Source organism: Rhinolophus ferrumequinum, chromosome 12 (assembly GCF_004115265.2).
Source record: "Rhinolophus ferrumequinum isolate MPI-CBG mRhiFer1 chromosome 12, mRhiFer1_v1.p, whole genome shotgun sequence".
In the NCBI taxonomy this organism is placed as follows: domain Eukaryota; kingdom Metazoa; phylum Chordata; class Mammalia; order Chiroptera; family Rhinolophidae; genus Rhinolophus; species Rhinolophus ferrumequinum.
Window position 1 is genome coordinate 77,993,019 of NC_046295.1, and position 18,548 is coordinate 78,011,566.

The 18,548-nt window shown below is 56.4% G+C and overlaps 1 long non-coding RNA gene across 1 annotated transcript; it reads left to right on the forward strand.

The window, feature by feature from the left end:
* The first annotated feature begins 11,216 nt into the window (after nucleotides 1–11,216).
* On the forward strand, nucleotides 11,217–15,750 carry LOC117031676 (uncharacterized). Its single transcript, XR_004424590.1, has 3 exons — nucleotides 11,217–11,502; nucleotides 14,711–14,782; nucleotides 15,176–15,750. It is a non-coding gene; the product is annotated as an uncharacterized LOC117031676 (long non-coding RNA).
* The last annotated feature ends 2,798 nt before the right edge of the window (nucleotides 15,751–18,548 follow it).

Genomic DNA, 18,548 nt, shown 5'->3' on the forward strand with positions numbered 1-18,548 from the left:
ATTTCACTGAATCATCACGTTTGCCTTCTTAAAGTCCTCACTCTGCTCCTTTCCATCCTACAGAGGAGGAAGTGGAGGCTCAGGGAGGGCCAGTCCGTGGCCAACAGGCACACAGCAGGGGAGAAGGCAATACAAACCAGGATTTGGACCCAGCTCTAACTTCAAATTCCTGCTCTTAACCCTCTCCTACTATGGCCCATCTGCTGTGGGCACAGTGGCACGTAGTGGGCTCGCAATAAGATGGGAAGGAATGAAGGAAAGAAGGAAAGAATTCACAGTCCAGGCTCTTCCCACGCCGCCCCCTCCACTCTAGCTAGCTTTCCAACCCAGCCACCTGCCCCCCCACCCCCTCCTCTATCTAATTGAGAGGTTTCTGAGCCATTTCCCCCCGCTTCCGCAGGTTCCCTCGCGCTCCTCCCGGAGCCCACCCCGAGGCAGCTTTCTCACAACAGGACCCCTGGAGGGGCGACGCCTCCCGACTCCCAAGGCTCGAGGCCCCGCGGGAGAGCCGCGACCTCGGGCGGGGTGGTCTCCGCAGCCGCTTCCCCTTCCGGCCTTAACCTCCCCCGACTCTTCCTGGGCAGCTGAATAATTGATTCGACCATAAATAATGGATCTGTGTTGTGCGCGCGGCCTCTGCCCCCCAGGGTGCGGGAGTTCCCCATTAGGGTTAGGGGGAGCGGGGGTGGGGGACGGGGACCGCTGTGCTGTGTGCGCAAGTGGCGCAGTTTCGCTCCGCGGGCCTTTCTCTAGCCCTCTCGCTCCCTCGCGCCGGCTTTTTCCCTTTTTCTTTTTCCTTTTTTTCTTTCCTGGAGCGGAGCCCGGCGCCAGGAGTCTGGAACCAGCTTGACAAGCTTTTGAGTTATGGAGGGGGGGAGGGGAGGGAGCGGGCGAGCGGCGCGGGGAGGGGAGGGCGCTCCGCGGCGGCGTGGGGACGGGCTTTGAGGGACTCCCGCAAGCAGGGTCACGCGTACCCCTTTTGGAGACTGTCCCCAACTTTGGGCAAACGTTGGAGAGCGTCTGATGGTGGCGGCCGGGAGGGGTCGGGAGGCGGGGGGGGGGCGAGGAGTGAGTCAGGCGGCGGACCCGGCGAGCGTCCGGGCTGGCGGAACGAGAGCTCGGCTTTAGAGCAGCAGTAAATGAGGCCCGGGGAGGGCGGCGGGGTTTACACGGCTTCGGAGGCCGCGGCCTCCCCCGCCCAGCAAGACATTCCTTTCCGCTGAACAGGGCGCCTGGGCCCGCGCCGCCGCCGCGCCCTGCACGCATCGACCTCGGCGGGCGGCCGAGCTCAGGGCGGGGAACAGCGCCGGAGGTGGGGGTGGGGGACACCGGCGGAGCGAGGCCTGGGGTGGCCCCTTTTGTTACCCTGCGCTGTTCCCCAGGAGCTCACTGAATTCTCAACTGCTCCAGAGGGGAGGGATGCTATGCCCATTCAACGAGTGGGGGACCTGAGCCCAGTGAGGGTCCCTACTGCTGCCGGTGGCTCAGCTGCCTGCCCAAGGTGTCAGATCCCCCCTCAATTTTTTGCCTGAGACTCTCCATTCACCCTCCTTCTCCGGTTGTGCCTTTGGGCCTGGTGACAGCCCTGGGCGCTCACAGCCAGGCACACAGCAGGGGCACCTTAGCCACCGGCTGAATTTGGCAGTGGCATTTTGCCAGGAGCCTCAGGAGGGCAGGGAGCCTGCCCATCTCTGACTGAGCAGTGCCAGACAACCCCAGCCCCAGGGCCAGGCAGGGGTGGGAGGTGTCTGGAATTATTGGCTTACCAGGACCAGTAGTACAGAGAAGTTTCCAGACCCCTTGAGGTCTCCGGGGAGACTCAGTGTACCCACCAGGAGGACAGTCTTAGATGCTAACAGAGATCCCAGTTCTAAACATGTCTTCCACTGGACTGCAGAATTTCTGGTCAGGCCATGGTTGACTTCCATGTACCTCAGTTTCTTTTATGGCCCCCCCAGCACTTCTCCCACCTCAGGCACCACCTGGCCCCTTCTAGCCCTGCCTGCTCTCATCCAGTTAGTGACCTGGATCTTAGTGTCACCGCTCTGAGTCTCTCTACTCAGGTGTGGGCTGGGTAACAGTGGTAGCCTCTCCTGGGTGCTAGAAGGTTCCTTGAGGCCATGCCAGTCTTGACTTAGCACAGGACCTGGCCCACAGTAAGCACTCAATACATGTCACTGTTGTTGGAGTTGGTTGTTTATTATTCTTTCTGAGGGACTCACGGAGGCCTAGCAGAGCCCTCCCTGTTTCCCCCTGAGCAGAAAGCGGAGCCATGAGAATGCAAAGCCTGTCGAGCAGCCTGGCTCCTCCTCCCCATCTCCCGCTGAGCAGGGTGGAAATCGCCCCAGAGAAGCCGCTGAGCAGAAATTTCCAGTCTCCCTGGCAAAGCCGGGAAGCATTTGGGTGCGGCTCAGAGACGAAGTTGGGCAGGCTCTCCGGGACCTGGGCTGGGAGGCGCCCCCACATGTTGTGGGGGACCCGGGAAGCACTCCCAGCCCTGGGGAGCACCTAGCCTCCAGCTCCAGCCCCAGAGCAGCTCCAGCACAGCCCTTGTCCCCATGAAGGGCTCAGGCAAGAGCAGTGCTGGCTGTGCCCTCCTTTAGCATGCCCTGTACCCCAGTAGTCTGAGTGAGCACCCCCAGAACATGGGATAACAGGGTCACTGTGAGAACTTAGCACAGCTTCTCACACCTCATAAGTAGTGGCTGTTCGCTTTAGTGACTGTTTCAATTGTGGGGGTCACCAGGCCTCCAAGGGGCCCATGTCACTGATTCCTTGACCACCAGGTGGAGCAGAGACCCCCAGTTAGGATGGCAGGTCTCATGGAGGTTGTGGGGGCTGTGGGGTCCCTGTTCTAAGCGGCCTGGAGAACCCACCCCGGGACCTGGCAGACAGGCTGACCCTTGCTTCAATTACAAGGCTGTGTGATGCTGGGTGAGCAACTCTGGACCGTGTTCTCCCTATCTTGGTGGGTGAGCAACTCTGGACCGTGTTCTCCCTATCTGCAAAAGGGACCTGTGACCCTCACTCACCAGAGGGAAGTAAGGAGCATTGGAGTGGGAGGAGATGGCGGTCAGTTTCAGCATTGCCCCAAACTGGACTGGTGACCTTGGACAAGTCTGAATGAGACTGAAAACACAAAACTGAGTAACCCTAAAGAGTGAGTAGAACATGTCAGCCACTCTCTGCTTCAGGCCGGTGCTGGGTGTTTTATATACACCTATCTCACTGTTACTCTTGGAGGGAGGTTTTATTAACTTCATTTTCCAGATGAAGTAGCTCAGGCTCAGAGAGGTCGATTCACTTTCTTAAGGATACACAGATAGGAAATGAGAGTCAGGATTCAAACCCTGATCTGCCGGTTTAGAGCCTGAATCCCTAAAGAAAAAGCAAGTTGAATGTTTGAAAAAAATAAAACATTTCAAGCCCCTACTATGTGTAAGACATCAAGGTAGGTGGCAACAAAAATAAGGACACCAGGCCAGGCCTTCAAGAAGCTCATAACTGAGTGAGGACACAAGAGTCCAAAGAGATCCTCATGAATGTTAGACGTGAAAATTACCACCATAAAACACTAGCAGTGCTGTGGGGGCACCAAGACAGAGGTGGGGTTCAGTGTGGAGGATAGGGATGGAGGGAGCTGGGGTGGAGGCACAGAGGATAGGGAAGAGGGAAGGCTGCTCTTGGGTAATGAAGAGGACTTTTAGTGGAGGGCCCAGGGCCATTCCTGGAGGCTGGCACAGCCAGGCAAAGCGATGGCAGCATAAGAGGATGTAACATAGTCGGGGCATGGAGAGGGTTGGGGAGAGAATCCAGAGTAGTGTTGCTGAGGCTGAGGCTGGGCTGCCAAGGCCTTACACACCTACCTTTGCTCTATGGAAATGGGGAGCCATCGAAGGTCATTGAGCAGAGGTGGACATCATCCTATGGGAGGTTTAGAAAGACAGTCCTGTAGGCAGAGAAATGTCCTATAAACATACATACACACACAAAACAACTAGGACAGGATCAGGATGCATTGCATGAATTTTTATAGTGCTTCCTTTAAGAAAAAATTTTTTTTTAGTTTTGCCTTGTACATTAAAAAAAAAAATAGAGGAAACTTTCAAAGGAAAGCAGGGAGCTTGGAGGAGACAGCCATGCCATTGGTGGGCCTGACGGCGCCTCTCTGACTGCTGGCTGTCCCGCTACTGAGTGACCAGCAATCTGACAGTGCCATCTCTGAGATCTACGTGGAGTGATCAGTGAGCAGGTGGGGCCATTGGGTCTTTGAGACCCTCCTCTGACCTAGAGCCTTAGCCCTCCCTGACAGATGATATTTGCAGCCTGTCCCTACCCCTCCCAGAAGTCTGTCCTCCCCAAACTCCTCCTCACTGGCTAGGCTGTGGGACACAGGCTGATCCTTACATACCATTTTGGGCTAGGAAATGTCTGAGGACTGTTATCCCAGAGGACTCCCTCGGTCCTTAAGGATAGAATGTCCCACATAGGAGCACCACCACGCACTGTACTAGGTGCTTTATAGACAGCATCTCTTAATCTGAATATAATCGAGCAAAAAAAAGTGTTGCCTTCTGCATTTGACTGATGTCCAAATGCAGATGGGGGCTCAGTGGCCTGTCCAAGCTCTCACTGTGAGGGGACAGTGGGATTCTCGCTCAGGGTGGCCGCACCTGAGAGTCCTTCCCCAAAGTGTACTGCCTCAGGCTCTGCAAGAGAAAATCTGTCCCCAGTGTCCTTGCTCTCATGCCTTTGGCCTGCTCTGGTTCCTGGAACGGGGCTGCAGTCATGCCTCTGAGCCATTCCTTCTGCCTGGATGCTTCTCTCCCTTTCTTCTCATCATCCACATGGAAAACTCCTACATGACCTTTGAAGCCTGGTGAAACCATTACTTCCTCTCCAGAGAGTCCCAGACTGCACCCCTGTCCCCTTATCTATGTTCTTAGGGAGCTCCCCCGGGAGGAGAGAAAAGGCTCAGGGGACATGGCTGGGACATGAGCTCCAGCCCAGCACTGCATAGGCAGCGAGGAGAGTGCAATCGACTTGTTCTGGGTGCTGGAAAGGGCAGGCCTGGGGCAGGGTAGCCGTGAGAGGAAAGATGGCCTTGGCTCAATCCAGGGAAGGACAGATCAGCCGGCCAGCCCCGGGGATTACTTGGTTTAGAGGCTGAGAGAAGGCAAGCTCCAGAAGAGAGACATGAAGATCCAAGCCGCCTAGCACAGCCTGGCTGGCTCTCCACTAGTCCAAAGAGGACACAGATCTTTTCTGCCCCACCCCACCCCCAATGCCTACACACCCCAGACCGCTGTAGTAAAGCCAGGGATGGCCAGCTGTACGTAGTACACAGGTGTCCCTGGTGAGCATGCACACACAGAGATGAAAATCCCCTTTTAGGACTCAGAGGCCCTCATCCTGGGTGGAGATGACCAGAATTGGGAACACAGTGACTCCTCGTAAACTGAGATTCCCCAGTACCAAGAACAGTGACTGGCACATAGTAGGCACTTAAGTATGTGTTGGATGAACAAATGAGTGAATGAGGGATTGCCTGACCCAGCCCAGGGAGGACCAGAAGACTGGAAGTCTGCCTGCCTGCTCCCTTGTGAAGCATGACCTGACCTCCTGCCTCCCATGGAGCCCCTCATGTGCACGGTGGCTGGGGACAGACTGTGGGGGTGGTGGAGGCAAGAGCTACAACCAAGTGGCCCCACTTGGGAAGGAAGCAGACACGGAGCCATGTTTCTTGTGAAACATCCGCTCTGATGTCCGGGCATGGGCAATGTTTGGAGCTCTGAGGAACTTTTGGGTACCCCCCAGATCACACCAGTGAGGACCCACACACACACAATTCCACAGGGGGCAGCACCGCGCAGTTGTCAAAGCCAGTGGTCCTGGACTCAGATATTTCTGGGCTTCAACTCTACCTCTCACTAGCTGGACCAGTTGCCTCAGTTTCCCCATCTGAAAAGAGGACTGATAGCAGCACCTGCTGCACAGGTTTACTGCGAAGGTCACACGAGAGGTGCCAGCTCAGCACATTTGGCTGCCATTGTCCTAAACAACAGCACCGGAGAGCTGGGAGAAGGGGGTAGTGATAGCTGATCAGCCAGGCCCTGGGCCTGGGCACCACTGTACCACTGACTTATGGGATGACTTTGAACAAGGCCCAGCCTCTCATCAGGCCTCAGTTTCCCCATTTGTATAGTCAAGCCCTGCTAATTCGGGCAGCCTTGACCCTTCCCCAATCCTAGGCCAGATGTACACACACAATTGCCTCCACCAGACCTGCACACAGCTCCTGGGATTTCCCAGAGACACACAAGCACACATGTGCATACACGCATACATATGTGCAGAGTGCACACACACCCCCACACACACCGGGATGCACATATACACACTGGCACATGCTCACACTGGCAACACGTCCACACAAGCAGACACACAGGCAAACAGTCACTCATACAGGCACGTAGAAACACATTCATACACGTTTATACACAGACCCACAGGCATATCCCACACTCACACTCAGCCCCCCACCCTGGGTCCCGGTCCCCCCACTCGCGCCTTCGCCCTTGCCCAAAGGCACCCACACCGGCTCACACTCATGCACCCCAGATCTGCTGTGCACCAACTGTTGGCGCAGGCGGGGCTGGGAGAGGGAGGGAAAAAAATCCACGACTCAGCCGGGGAAGAAGGGTGCGGGGGGTGCACGGGCGAGGGAAATGACAGCCCGCGGTCCCCTCGAGTCCCGGCTCATGAATATTAATGCGGCGGTAATTAAAATGCAGGGACGCAGCAGGATGGATGCGGCGCCTCCGGATCGCTGGGGAGCGCGGCGTCCTTGCAGGCGGGTGGAGCCCGCTGCTCGCGGCGAACGCGGATCCGGCTCCGGGACTGAGACTCAGGGCTTGGAGCTGGTGGGGGAAGGGGTAGTTTTCGGCGCGGCGGAGCGTGGCGTCCCGACGTTCCCACCCCCGCCCCGCGGCAGCCCCTCGGCGCCCTGACCCAGGCCGGGCCGCCCGCCAGGCCGCCGCTTCCCGGAGCCTGCCCACTCCCGCCCTCGCGGCCCGGTGATGTCATCTGCACAAAACTTTCCGCTTCCCGGCCCGTCTTGGGGCCCTGAGTCATCGCCGCCCCCGGCCCGGCCCGGCCCGCGCCCGTCTGTTTGTGCAGAGCTAGGCCCCGCTGGCCCGGCCTGACGTCAGACTGGCGGGTCCTGGAACCGCGTGGGGCGCGTCAGCCCGGCGCTGCGGGGGCCCTAAGGGCAGGACGTTGCTCCAGGAGGCTGGGAAGTAGGCCTGCCACGGTGAAGGGCGCACCCCGGGGTTTCAGGTTCAAATCCCCAATCAGCTTAAGAGACTTGCTTGACCTTAGGCAAGACCTTTAGGCTCTCTGAACTTCAGTTTCTTCATCTGCCACTTAGCAGAACAAATCTTCCCAGACTAAGTGAATTGTATAGGTGGGTGAACCAAGCCCAGAGATGGGAAGGGACTTGCCCAAGGTCTCACAGCAGGTGGGCAGCAGAGCTGGGTTTCTGTGCCCTAAATTCCAAGTTCTTTCTACCTGCCGCACAATTACCGCTGTCCAAGGACCCCTTTAGAGCGTATGCTGAGAACACCCACAGCTTGTCATACAAGGGGGTGGGGAGTTCTGGAGCAGGACCGCCTGGGTTTGAGTCCTGGCTGGGCCATAGGACTCTAGCTAGTGTTCCCATCTCTAATGCAGTGTAATAACCACGTGGAATCTCTGAGGATAGAGGATCAACTGAGATAAGACATGTGGCAGCGTGAAGACTATGGGGCAACTATTATCTCATTGGAGTCCTATCACCTGGGTTCAAATCCTGGCTCCTGCTCCCCCACTTACCCGCTCTGTGCCCCCAGGCCAGTGTGCTAATAGCCGAGCCCTGCATCAGGGTCTGACATCTTAGGTGCCTCGCCTCTTGGAGTGCTGGGAAAACTTGTTAGCAAATGCCCACCAGTCCTTTCTCAGAGCGACACAGTGAGAGTGCTCCAAAAACATGTGCAATCCTTAGCCTCTTTCTTGGGCCTTTGGCACGTAATCTCGGGACTTAATTTGTAGATGGGAAACTAACGCTCTCAGGGGCTATTGCTCTCAGGGGCGGAGCAAGGAGTAGGCTCAGGTCTGGAGTCCTGGACCATGCAGCTTCCCAAATGCTGTATTCCCTAAACATACTCCCACTTCCACCCAGCATCTGTCCCCAGACCAGGCCCACTCCTCCCACCTGGTCAGTGTGGCTCAGCTCCTCTAAGCAAACCCCTGCCCACATACATCCTCCAGCTAACAGAGAAAGGCCCACCCTGCTATCCCCACACCCCTACCTCTCCCTCCCACCCCCACACCCCTGCCTCTCCCTCCCGGCCCCCAGCGGTTGGTCCTCTTTCAAGTCCTAAGTCCTCCATTGCTCCAGGCTGCCTCTTCTTGCCTCCAGCCCTTTGCAAGGGCTGTTCCCTTCCCTCTGACCAGAACACTCCCTCTCCTCTCCCATTTTCCTGGTTAACATCTCCTCCTCCATCTCTCCCTAGCTCTTCCCCTGGGGAGTGTCCCAGTTACCACCACTCCACAACACACACACACACTAGCACACACTCCCCCACATCACACAGATCACATCACACACAGAGACACACCCCATTACACGGATCACCGACATAAAGGCGTGACCGTGCACACACATGCACACACACACGTATTCCACATATCACACAGACCATTCAATACCCACATCTTATATACCCCGACCACACAATGAACACACACATTCACACACAGACCATGCACCACACATCAAGGCTGCATTGGTGTCCTTCCTCTGGGCTCCTGCCACCTCTAATCTTGTCCCCCAGCCCCATCATGGTATTTGGAACTACCTGGGTTCAAATCTGGTCTGTTGCTTGCCAGTTATGAGCCTAATTCTCCGAACCCTCCAGTGCCTCAGTGTCTTCATTCTGTAGAAAAAAAGAGAATAATAGTTCCTATTTCAAAGGTGTTTATGAGAAATAAGTGAATGAATACATATGCTATGCTTAGAAAGAGGGCCTGGTACACAGTAAGCATGCAGTAGATATTAACTGTCCTTCTCAGTCTCCTGATTTCTAGTCCAGTGCAGACCCTCTGTCCAGTGAACCTTCAGTGTCACCTATTCTGGGCCAGGCACTCTGTGGATACTGAAGATGGAGCAGCGAACATGGCTGACCGAGACTGCCCTCTCGGTGCTCACAGTTCAGGTGGGAAACACACATGAAACAGGTAACTCCAGAGCGAATCAGCTCATTATGGTGTGGGTTTTCCTGGTCCGGGGGGTCAGGGAGGGTCCCCTGGGGAGGGGACACTTAAGCTAAGATTGGCAAGATGAAGAGCAGAAAGCATGGTTCTAGGCAGTGGGAATAACATGCATGCGGACCCCAGAGCAGAAAGGACATAAAGATGTCCACATTAGAGAGAAGGTACAAATGGCTGAGGCTCAGAACCAAAGGTGATGAGAGTGGAGGAGAGGCCGAGGGCATCCGGACATCCAGAGCTCGGGAATGATCATCGAGAGCCCTGACAGCCAGGGATAGTTAGAGGGAGAAGGAAGCGGTCAGGCTTGCATTTTAGAAAGATCTGTCTGGCAAACATGGAGGGCAAATTGGACAGGGAGGTGAGCAGACAGCGAGATCTGGGAGCCCCGCCTGGAGAGCGGCAGCTGCAGTGGGCACAGGGTGAAGGGAGCTGACTTTTTAGGTGGAATGCTCCTTAGGTCTTGGTAAGTATTGGGCTGGGTGTTGTGGAGGAGGAGTTCGGGAGGGCACCTAGGCTCTGGCCAGGGTTGGGGTACTTGGATGGAAGTGATGGTCTGGAGTAAGTTCAAGGAAGAAGGGAGATCTTGCATCCAGCTTGGGCCACCCCAGCTGCAGCAGCATCCAGGGACCTCAGCAGCACCTTCAGACCTGAGTCCTAGGCTTTAGAGGGCACACTCTGACCCGCCTCTCACTGTGCCCTTCCTTCCTCATGGGGCAAGGAATCCTTTCGAACAAGGGGATATGCCCAGCTAGATCCATGGTCTTGGCACCTGGAACCCCAGAATTCCCTGCTCAGTGGCCTTCAGCCCACTTCCTGGGTCCATCCTTTTAGGGTATTCTGAGATGCCTGTTTGTTTGGGCACCCCTAAGCCCTACGGGTGACCAAGAAGTCGCTGTTTGCAGGGAGTGTGGATATAGTTTATGAACACAGGCTGGAGTGTCCACACCTGAGCACGCAACCTCCCCTCCCACCCCCGCCCCGCCATGGGAAGGGGTAAAAACTGGGGCAGAAAGAAAAGAGGGGCTGAGTGGGAAGCCCGAGGTAGGGCCTCCTCTCCCTGTGCTGCCGTTTCCAGCACAGACCTCAGACTTCTTGACACAAACCCAGCCTTCCAGGTGTATTTGTCCTTAGGAAGATGTATTTGTCAAAGACGGAGGACAGAACATATTTTATTTAGCAGTTTGTTAGCTTGATGTATAACTTGTAAATTCTGAGACATGAGTTGTGGGGGCCTCTGCTTGTCCTCTAGCCCCCCAGTGCGACCCAGAGGAGCAGCCTCCCTGGGCCCCACATGATATCTGGTGGGTGACCCTTGACCAGCCGGTTAACCCCAGGGGATCCTGCAGGCTTCTTTCAGAACTTCCTGACCCCACTTTGGTGAACACTGCGTCTGTTCAGTCCCTCTGTCTTTATCTGAAGGTCCTCTTGCCTCCCCCTTTGAATGTTCAACTTCAACCCCTCGTCCTCCAGGAAGCCTTCCCTCCCTGGAGGCCCTGGCTCTCCAGCTTGTCACTGGTGTTATTTGGTCACAGTGGCGCATGGTGTTCTGACTGGCAGGAGATGTGAGTCTTGTCCCTCCTGCAGGACCAAGAGCTCCTAGAAGTAGCAGCTCCCAGCAGAAAGAGTATCTTTCGCTGGGTAGGAGTCCAGGCTCAGAATGCACAAAGAGCTGGGGTCCAGCTCTGTGACTTTCTTGCTGTGTGACCTTGGGAGGCGGGTTCACTGCTTTGAGCCGGTTTCCTCTTCTGAAAACCCATAATCATAACTGTACCTCTTGCAGTGAAGAAGCAATGTGGAACGGGAGCCCATGTCTGCCCATACTTGGCAAGAGCTAGGGGAAGGAATTAGGGAGGGCAGGAGTTACATCATTCAACTCTTTTCGCAGCTGAGCAAACAAGGGGAGGAGGCTCAGCGAGGTGAGATCAGTTGCCCAAGGTCACACAGCTTGTAGGGGGGGAGAGGCCCAAGCCAGGCTGTCCAACCCGTGCTCAAGCCGTTGGGATCTCCAGTCGTGGGCCTGCCGCCCCGCTACTCTTCCCTGGTCTCCGTGGCCTTTGGGCGCCTGAAGGCCGCGTGGCCGCGGAGACAGGTGGCACTGCCAGGGCTGAGCCCGCGGGGTGGAAAGGGTTAACAGCTCCGCCGCATTGGGCCGGCCTCCGGGTGAACCAGCCAATAGGCGCGCGCTGCGATGAGGTAATGCGGAAACCGCGCGGAGTGGGCGGAGCCGGTGGGGCACTGCAGCCTTCAGGTTCTGTCTTTCCCCACCTACCCCTCACCTTTGACCTTGATACCCTCCCCGAGCCACAGCCTTACACCCGCAGAACCCCGCATGCGGGAGCTGAAGTTCTCGGCAGTCCTGAATCCAGCAAAGTCTGCGGCAGGAACCCGGAGACGTCTTGCCTCCTCTGGGCCTCAGTTTCCCTTTTTGCAAGGTGGGAGAGGATAATCACAAAAGGCCAGACCAGCAGTGGATTTATTGGACCCCATGACAGTTTGGGGCTTCTCCCTGCCCTGGCCTACACTTAAGGGGCGCAGACCTGGCCCTCAGGCCGTGCCTAACGCCAGGGAGCAAGAGGTCCTCCTGGCCAGGCGGAGGGAGTCTTCCCGGCCCAGTCACGCCCCGCTCCAGGCCACTACCCGTCAGCCCCTCCCTATCCCTTGGGTGTCCGCATTTAACGCGCACCCAGGTGTCTCTTCGCAGCCACCTAACCCCGAGTTAGCTGCACAAGCAGCTGGTTTGGTGGTCAAAGGTCAAAATTCATCCAACCATCAATATTAAATGAGCATCTGCTATATGCAAGTCAGAGCTTCGGGCCAGGAAGCAGCCTGGCAGCGTCCAGTGATGCCCGGGCCCTGGGCCCCTCTGGGCCGGTCTGCAGGGGCCGCGCGCGGGTCCCACCGTCTGGGCACGAAGCGGTTAATGCTTTTCCAGCCAAGCTGGCACTGCTGCCGCGGCCGGCTGATTAGTCAGCTCGCGGGGAGGGGGCGGAGGGGAGAGGAGGGGTTCGAGTTGAGAACCGCAGAAAGCTATTCTCAGGGGCTCCCAAGTGTGGGGAGGGCGCCTCAGCAGGAGCTGCAGCTTCCCAGAAAGTTGATTATTTTTAACCTAGGAAGAAGAAAGGAAGGAGGCGAGGGAGAAGGACTCAGAGAAATGAGGAGAGAAGGGAGGAAAGAAGAGCAGAGAGGTGGAGGGGGGGGAGGAGGAAAGGAGAGATGGGGGAGGAGGATGGAGAGAGGGGAGGGAAAAGGAAGGAGAGCGCAGGAGAGGGGAGAGGGAAGCTAGGGAGGAGAGGAGAGGGGCAGGCTGAGGCACAATGGAGGGGAGGGGACGGAGAGGCAGGGCCAATTGGAGTAGAGCAAGGCAGCTAGCAGGGGTCTCTGGGAAGGGACTGGATGTGGAGGGGCCCCTGCCTCCTTCCTCAGCCCCTCCCTGCACCCCTTTGACTCCTCTCCCTGTCCCCAGCTCTGTGGGGCTCTCCTGCTGGACCCACCTCAGGCTGCCCACCGGGCCTTCCTTGGCTTGGGCTGAGAGCAGCGCCCTGCTGGGCACCACCACCCCAGGGCTGTGCGAGGCCCCGGGGCTTGGAGAGTTGGAGGCGGGCACAAGGCAGCTGCAGCCCTGCTCTAGGATGCTCTCCAGCCAACATGTCCTTGCCCATGTAGGGACCAGTGGGGGAGGAGCAAGGCAGACAGTCCTGAAAACCCCAAGGCCTTTGCAGGGAGGGGTTCCTAGAGGGGAAGGCAGAAGGGACCTAGCGCTCCCTGTCTCCTGCCCTGAGGTGGAGCCAGGCTGAAAAGCAAACCCAGAGAAGGGGCCTAAGGGAAGGTGCTGGGGACACAGAGACAAACAAGACAGACACAGCTGGGCCCACATGGGGCTCTCAGTCCTGCAGGAGAGGCAGAGGCTGCACAAACTCTCATGAATAATACATTAAACACTGACAAGCAGACAGCATGCTGGGAGGGGACTGCAGGGGGCTTGAGGGCTGGTCCCAGGGGCCTGACCTCTGCAGGGGTCATAGAAAGGCTCCCTGAGGAAGAGTGCCTGGGACCGGGGGAGGCTAACTAGATGAAGAGTAACTGTTGGAGGGGGCCGGGACAGGGACAGGGACGCCGTGGATGGGATCCCGAGGAGCAGAACTGAGAGGCTGAGAGAGGGTCCCTGTGGCCTTTGTCCTGGAGGCCGCTGGAAGATTTGGAAGCGTTTTAGAGCAAAGAGAGGAGACCAGATCTGCAAAGCTCACTGACAGCTGTAGAGGACAAGAGTGACCCAGGGAAGTGGTACCAACGTCCTGGGAGAGTGACGGCGGCCTGTTCCAGGGCTGTAGCCTCTGAGACAGGGGAGGCTGGCCTTGGATGATTTGGGAGGCACAGAGGACAGGAGTTGGTGTGTCATGATGTGGGAGGTGAAGGAGGCCAGGGCGGTGTCAGGGAGGACCAACGGGAGGCTTGTGCTGTCCCCAGAGGCCGAGGGCAGCCAAGGGGAACATGTTGTAGGAGGTCAGGCCTTTTTGTTGGGACATGGTGGGGGGGGGCAGGTTGAAGGGGGACAGGCTGAGAGAACAGCTTGAGCAAGGCAGAGAGGAGAAGGGCAAAGGGAACCACATGTGGTACTGTGGAATCTTCTAGAAAGAGGGGCTGAGTCTGGTCATGGAGGGCCTTGACTGCAGGCAGAGGGTTCTGAACTCCACCTGTAGGGCTGAGCGTCAGAAGTGGGGGAGTAGAAGGTGACTTTCCAGTGCTGGACAGTGAAGGTGCTCAGCAAATGAGTGGCAGGGCCAGCTGGGGCTGAGTCTCAGGCAGCCAGTGCCTATACCCCAAGGCTGGAGGGGGCATATATATGCCTGGAGTGTGTCAGGGGCCCAGCTGACGGGTGTGAGTGTGTGATAGTGAGTGTGTGCGTGTCCCTTGCACCGAGTGTCCTGCCCTCTACTTGAGGACCCAGGGAACACATCCAACCTCTGTAGGACCACAGAATGGCCTGACAGGCCAGATCAAGGCATGATGGATGGAGGAGGGCCCTTGCCCCCTTCCCCCAGTCACCTCTCTAGAAACCCAGCACCATCCCTTTCACTCCTCCCCCATTATTCTGGAACTCAGGACCAGCATCTGACCCCCTCCCCAAGGAGCCACAGTGGAAGGTGCTGGGTTATTAGCTGGAGGGCAAAGTCTGTACCCCTGACTACTGCAGGGCATTGAGGAGGACTTTTTGCAGCATCCCAGGGTCCCCCTACCCACTTCCTTCTCGGGCCCCAGCCTATCCTCTCCCAGGATGGGAGGTCAGGTCTGCTTAGCCCAGAGCTGCCCTTAATAGCAGAACCTACTGGCTCCGCTGAGGCCTGGTTCCAGACAGCAGCTGGGGCAATGGCCCGGCTACCGGCAGCTTTCACTCTACCTGCAGACTCTTGGATCACATGGGCCTGTGGCTTTCCCATCAGTCCTGCTATCTACCATTCGCCCTCCCACCCACAGGGTGAGTACACATCATAAAGTCATGGTTAAGATTTAGGGATAAACCTGAATCCAAACCCATTGCTGACTGGCTATGAGCTCTGGCCTCTGTGTGCCCCAGTTTCTTCATCTGCAAAATGGGGAGGCACAGAGGACAGGAGTTGGTGTGTCATGATGTGGGAGGTGAAGGAGGCCAGGGCGGTGTCAGGGGGTGGGGGGATCATAATGGTAGAGGCAGAGAAATGATAGAGGTAAGGCCCTTAGCAAGGGAAGTGGCCTGGCCCAGGCCACTGGGTGCCCTAAAGTTTCCCCACTGGGATAAGGGGTGTGGGCTGCAGCCCTCCAGGGTGGAAGAGCAGTAGACTTGCCACCGTCTCTCTATGGGCCAAGCGGTGATATTGTGCCTATTTTGCAGACGAGAAAACCAAGGCTCAGAGAAATTGATAACTGGCTCAGCACTTGTCAGCAGGAAGGTGGGTGGAACTGGGGTTCCAGTTCTCAGGCCTGCTCTCTCCTCGAGAGTTCAGTTCCTTCTGCCACTATCCTCCAAGTAAAGAAACGCAAGTACCAAATGCATCCCCTGCAAGGCACCCCAGTCTCCCACCCCCAAACCCACACATGACCCTGGCCTGATAGGGCATCTCTGTGGAGCACAAAGGGGGGTCACCGGGCAGAGAAAGAGCCCCACAGGCGAGGAGCCGGCTCCGCGGGCGCTTTTCTCCCCGCTTTCTTCCTCTCTCAGCTCTTTGTTAAGCTCCCTTTCAGCTGAGCCGGCAGAGCCTGGGTGTTCGGCTGACAATAATTGCTGCGTCTAGACAGTGTCTGGTATGAGGCCTCCCTCTCCCCGCTCTTAGGCCTCCCCAGGCTCCCTTTCCCAGCCCTGCGGCCCTGACCCACGCCCTCTGTTTCCCACACCCCTTCCCCTCTCTGGCTGCCCATCCCGGTCCAGCTTTCCTCCTGCTCAGACCCTCTTCCTCTTCCCCTCCCATCTTCAGACACACACGCACCCCAGTCTGTCCCCAAGGCCTGAAATGCAGGGGACAAAAGTGGTTTTGCATTTGGCTCTGGCTGGGAGACCTTCAGGGGGCGCTGAGGTGGCTGTCTGCCACCCCTGGGGCCGCTCACTCACTGGATTCTGGGATGAGCTGGGAATTACTAGGATTCATCCTGCTCCTACCCTCATCTTTCCAGGCTTGGATGGGAACCCAGACAAATCAACGTAGGAAGGATTTAGGATAGGTACAAGGAAGAACTTCCTGGTGACTCTGACCGTCAGGCATAGATGGAGTGGTTTCAGGAGATGCGGGGGGTGGAAAGTCAATTTTCACAAGTTCTGACATCCCGTTCCTGCCCCAACTCAGATCAGCAACTTTGGAAGCTTCCCCGGAAGCTAAAGTCTCCTCATTAGTATCAGAATTGAGGCCCTCAGGGTAATCCTGAGACAGTAATAATAACGCCCAGTGTTTGCTCAGCCCTTTTCCTGCTCCAACCACTGTGCAAACTCTGTACGCATATTCATTTATTTAATCCTCCCTACAGTTCTCAGACAGACAGACAGACAGACAGAGAATGAGGAAACTGAAGCCCAGAGAGGTTAAATAACTTGCCCAAAGTCAGAGCCAGAAGTGGAGGAGCCTAGATTTGAAGCCACAGAGGCGGGCTTTAGAGCCCCTGTAACCAACAGTAAAAGGAATATTAAATGCTTACTGAATACCTGGGGCTGAGCTCATCACTTGACATGAACTATTTCCTTTATTCTCACAAGGCTGTTAGATAGGATCCAGGATTATGCCCATTATACAGATTAAGCAGCCCACGGGTGCTGGGTGTGGCCAGGTGGTGTCAGAAAGCCTTGGTCATGCAGGCCTTCGCGGTGGGGCTGTTGTGTTGCACGTAAAAGGCTTGGCATGGAATAGCAGCTTAATAAATGTTACTGTACCATTTCCTACATCTTCCCTCTGGGCTTTCGTGAGCACCTCCTCGGCACACAGCCCTGGCCCAACTGGGGGAGACAGGCCAATGTGGGGCTCTGTCCTCATGAGATCATGGCCTAGAAGTCAGCCAGTTTCAATCTGGAGAGAGAAGCAGGAGAATGCCAGGGATGCAAGGCCTCTGGGAGCCAAGAGGAGGGGTCCTAAATTCGAGAAGTCTTCCTATAGGAGGTCCGATCAACACTGTGTTTCCTGGAGGATAAGAGTGAGCCAGGCCAAGAGGGGAGGGAAAGGTATTCCAGGCAGAGGAAACCACACACAAGAAGGTTCCGAAGTGAGAGAAGACCAGGGAACCCTATGCAGCTTTGTCACACCGAACAGGTGCAGGGGGGTGGGGAGAGAGTTGTCGGGGAGCCATGAGGCTGGAGCACGGCTGATTAGGAAGGGTCTCCACTGCCAGGAGCTGGGAGCTGGGACTTCTCCCACGGCGTGGAGGCCAGTCAGGAGACTGCTGCAGGGGCGAAGGCAAGCAGGGCTGTGCTGACCTGGACGACGTGGCATGGAGCAGGCTGGGTAGATCTGAGACACCCTGAGCAGTTATAGAAAGATCGCCTCCTCTGATGGTCAGGGCTGGCCTACAAGTTTGTCTCAGTGTCAGACATGGGAAATAATGAGGACAAAGGTTTGGAGGTGAGTAAGGGTAGCCAGTTGTGCTCCTGGAGGAAAACAATGGGGCCAGGCACGAAAAGGCCTTCAGAAGCAAGGGGAACCACGAAGGTTTGGAGGCTCAGGTAGGAGGATTAATTAGGAAGAATGATCTGCAACCTTTGCAGGCTGGATTAGAAGGGCAAACCTGGAGGTAGGGAGGCTGTCCCTGGGACGAGGCCTCTGCTGAGCGGGTTTGCCTTCCCCAGCAGATTTGTCCTCATTTTCAGCCACTCCTCCCTTTTGCCGAGTCATTCCTACCTACCGTGTTTCCCCGAAAATAAGACCTAAACGGAAAATAAGCCCTAGCCTGATTTTTCAGGATGACATCCCCTGAACATAAGCCCTAATTTTGTCTTTTGGAGCAAAAATTAATATAAGACCCAGTCTTATTTTCGGGGAAACACGGGACTCTCTCCACATGGGCTGCCTCGCACCCTCCACACCCAGGTAGAGATGGAAGGAAAACACTCACCATTCCTTTCTCATCCAGGCCATCACTGGACATATCAGACAGCACACGTCCACGCCCAAACACCTCTCGTGGCCACTGGGGCCGGCATTGGCAGATCCATCGATGAGCTCCGCGCTTGCCACCTGGGTCTGCCTTGGAGTGGAGCCATGTGGCCGGCCACAGGCCTGAGTTGTGGCTTCTGTTGCCCCCATGTAAAATGCCCAGCATGGGCCCAATTGAGAGCTGTGGGCAAGCAAAGACAGCATCTCCTCTGTGTAGGCTGTGAGATGCTGATGTGATTCTGGGAGTTTACAGGCTGGTAAAGGAGAGAAATAGGAACAGGCCCGTGATACGAGGCAGATGGGGATGGTCTGATAGCAGGAATGGTGGGTGAAGACCTGGCTCACCCAGGTTTCCCATCCCTGACCCTAAATCCCTGGGAAGATGATTCCATAACTTTTCCGGTTGTAGAAAAATAATATGACACATATTTCCTAACACCCACACTGAAGTGCAGGGCAACCCCTGCAGTCAAACACAGGAATACGTCTACAGCATAGCATACGAGAAAACAAAGGTTATAAATAATCTCTGACTCAGTTTTCTCATCTCTAAAATGGGTTAATACTGGCACACTCACAGCTCACGGGGTTGCCCACAGAATTTGATGTCTCCCACCCTACCAGCTGCCCTGCAGT